Consider the following 3,959-nt stretch of genomic DNA (forward strand, 5'->3'; position numbering starts at 1 on the left):
TTTTGGCTTAGGTCTGTATACACAAAAGAAATGAGAGAGAGAGAGAGAGAGAGAGAGAGAGAGAGAGAGAGAGAGAGAGAGAGAGAGAGAGAGAGAGAGAGAACATGAATATTTATACAAAAATACTCAGAGCACCCATATATATTATAAAAAGAACTAGAAGTAAACCAGGTGACTATTCCCAAGAAAATGGAAAGGACCTTGTGCTACATTCATAACATAAGATGCTCCCATGACAAAATGATCAGATATGACAATCAGTGGCATGGAAAGAATGCCTGAACATCTTTGTAAGAAGACTGCTAACTTTGTGTTTCTATTTAGATGAGGTTCATAGAAACAAACAGCAGAACAGTGACCACTGATGCACTGCAGTTACTGGAGCAGAAGCTGAAGAAATCCTTTGCAGTGATGAGGACAATATCTCCCTTTTGTGGTTACTTGATACACATTTTTGACAGAATTTATAAAACTGTAACTTTGAAATTTATGAAATATACAACATATAAATAATTCAAAATTTCAATTTCAAATTTCAAAACTAAGAATTCAAACATCCCTTATAATTTAAGACAAAGTACCACTTAAACAAGAGCTTTTGAGTGTCAGACCATGCCTAGGCTCTGGAATTGCAACCAAAGGGACAGGATCATTCTCTGAGGGTAATCTAAGGTATGGTAGGAAGGTAATTTATGCCAGATTGGTTGAGGGTCCACCTACTCTGAGACCATGTCTTACAGAGGCAGGGCGACATTTTCTTGATAGACATGGTTTTTGTGTGTTCAGGTGTCAAGATCATATCCTATGGGCTTTTGTTTTCTTTCATGTGTCTCTCATCTTTAATAAATTTGACCTTTCCTTGAGGCTGTTGGTGGATGCCAAATCTCTCTAGAGGAAGAATACATCATAGAAAATGACAAATAAAATAGTTTATTCTTGTATTGATCCCAGAAATACTTGGTTTGGGCTCTAAGTAGTGGTCTAATAAGATGAGTCTATTTATCTTCTGTTTATTTCCTTTTGACTTTAACTCAGATTATGGCTGAGACACTTAATTGGCATCCTCTCTTTAATCATCAGACCAACCTTTACGCTTTCCACTCCCTTTGTAGAAAACTGAGAAAAGAACCTATCCAAATCCAGGTTTGGAGCACTCTGCCATTTAATCAATTCCAACTACATTGGAGTTGACATGGAGAAATGGCTGCCCATTGCCAGTGCTCTTATTCCTCCCTGTGTTTCTGTTTTCTTTCCTCACTCCCAGTCCCTCTCATGTGCTTTACATCATCCCATTTAAAATTAGATGAAGAAGTAAAGATTAAGTTTTAAAAAATTGAACTTCAGTTGCCTTTGGTGATTGTGACGATGTACTTGAATCACCAAGTGCACAATTACCAAATGGGGATTGGATTTTCAATGGATCTAGCCCCATGCACTTCCGCCTGATCTCAATGGTCCTCCATCTTACATGATCTAAAATAGGAAATATTCCTTTGCATGCTTATTAGTGGAATTCTGACACCCTGAGTATAATTCTCATACATATTTATATCTTTGAAATATTACTTTGTGTGTTGCATTTTTGTTAAGAGATCATGCCTCAGGGTGGATTCATAGAAAACTATGTGACACCATTTGTTAACCAAGCCATAACCCTTTATTGAATCATGCACACCAAATTAGAAACAAATCACATAAAACATATTTGCTGGGTTTATCCAACAGAAAGAAAAACAATTGTAGTCCACAAGAGCATTCTAATTATATTTAGAAGAACCAGAGTCACTCTATTGCTTCAGTTGTTCTAAATTCAGAATATTCAATATGAACACCATTTGGCTCTCATTAAGAATATGTTCCAGAAAAGGAGGACCTATAAGATTAGGAAGTATTTCTACTTCTTTCTAAGCACAAGATAGAAGAGTTATAACACTATGGATACCCTAAAAATTGCATACCCTTGTTAAGTGTGCCTTCTGGGTTGGTTTGGATAAAGGGTGTACTCTCCTTTGCAAAGAGAGATAGTTGATTAGGAACACAGACTGAATATCTTCAGCAGTTTTAGAAATGATGTGCCTGGAAATAAATGAAGAGGTGCTGCCACTTGCCAAGTACCTGTCCTCTGTCAACAAGAGTGTATGGTGGAGTACACTTTTAATCCCAGTACAGAAAAAACTGAGGCAGGAAGATCACTACAAGTCCAAGGTCACCCTTAACTACATGTGAGTTCAATGCTAACCTTGGCTAAGTGATGAGATCCTGTTTCATAAACAACAGCAAATAAACAAAAATAAACAAATGAAGAGTGGAAAATGAATTGTAGTTAATTTTTGGATACAGTGGATACACTTGACATTACCATGGGTCCAGAAAATTATCACTCAACTTCTCTAAACCCTCACCTTGACTGATAGTCCTCAGGTTGCCTTGATTCCCTTATCATGAGTGCAAGGTTGGTATTTGGTCTCAGAAATCCCCAGTTCTCCCACCCCTTCCTAAAAGACATGGTTATTCTAGCTAATTAATAGCTCTGAGTCCCTTTAAATGTCAAGAAGAACATAGACAGACACACTTGTAAAAACACAGCAGAGGATTTCTTCAGGAATAATCTGCAAAGGGCATATCTAGCGCTTTCCAAGGATGGTGTCACCTTACCAAAGAATAGCTCTACATGTGCTCTCCCAGGTCCCACCATGAAGGGATGGGTGAATCAGCACATAAATGTGTCTGTTTCTCCAAGCTTTTTTTTTTTCATTTATTCTACCAAATAGAGCAAGGAAATTGTACATCTCAGGTTCATCTGCAATAGATCAACACTAATTCCAAGTTGCCATCAACTATGTAAACAACTGATGAAAGTCTTTCTTAGCTTTCCAAGTTAGTATAAGGAATTTGAGATCTCTTCTAAGTGTGTGTATATTGATAGATTTGATGGTTACTATATAATCGAGTTCTCTAGAGGAACAGGACCAATTGAAAGAATGTATGGTAAAGGGATTATTAATTTGGCATACATGTGTATGGACTTGGTAGTCAAACAATGGTTATCATCACACTGGAGAGTCAGTAACTTCTCAGTTCATAAGATTACTTGCCTCAGTAATCCCAATCTTTTGTTGATTGCCTGAGGAATCCTAGACAACCACTATTCTTCATTACACACTGAAAGGCTGAACATTCTGGGTTGCACTGTCAACAAAGATGACATCAGCAGCTACAGAAGCAATGATGGAGTAGATGTACTTACCAGCAACAGGTGCAGGCAAGCAGAAGAAAAACAAGAGCTATTCCCTCAGACCTCTTACATCTGGGTCACCCACTTTGGGGAATCATCTTCCCCCTCAGTTAATCCTTCCAGAAAATTCTCTGATTTGCTAGCCCAAAATTTTGTCTCTTAGTTGATTCCAAATTTAATCAAGTTACAACTTATCTCAACTATCACATTTATACTCTGTTTTTGTATACATATAGCCCAAGATTCTTTCCTTTTCTGTGTTAAACTAAAAATTAAAATAAGCATTGCAAGCCTTTATTGTTTGTTTGTTTGTTTGTTTTCAGATGAGGTCTTACTATTTAGCTCATCATCTTGAACTCACTATATAAGTAAAGCTGGCCTTGAAGTCATAATCTTCCTATCTCTACTTCTAGAACACTGGAATTACAGACATGATCCACATAGCCAGGCGATATATCCAAATTTCTACTGATATAATTGAACTGCTTTCTCTAGTTCTTTGAGTACATGAATCTAATTCTTCACAAGTCACTCTCCATATGCATCTTCCTTAGTTATATTGAAACTGACTCTAGTATGAGTCTAGAGGCCATGAGAGAGATGGTTAGTGTAAAGATTTTGCAAATAAACATCCCCTTAAGTTGGTAAAATTCTTACCCAGGGCAGGATAAAGATGATATCTACCACTTCTCCTAAGCTCCCAATGCAAACTAATACATGATTC

This window comes from Peromyscus leucopus, chromosome 5, assembly GCF_004664715.2.
Source record: "Peromyscus leucopus breed LL Stock chromosome 5, UCI_PerLeu_2.1, whole genome shotgun sequence".
NCBI classification, from domain to species: Eukaryota; Metazoa; Chordata; class Mammalia; order Rodentia; family Cricetidae; genus Peromyscus; species Peromyscus leucopus.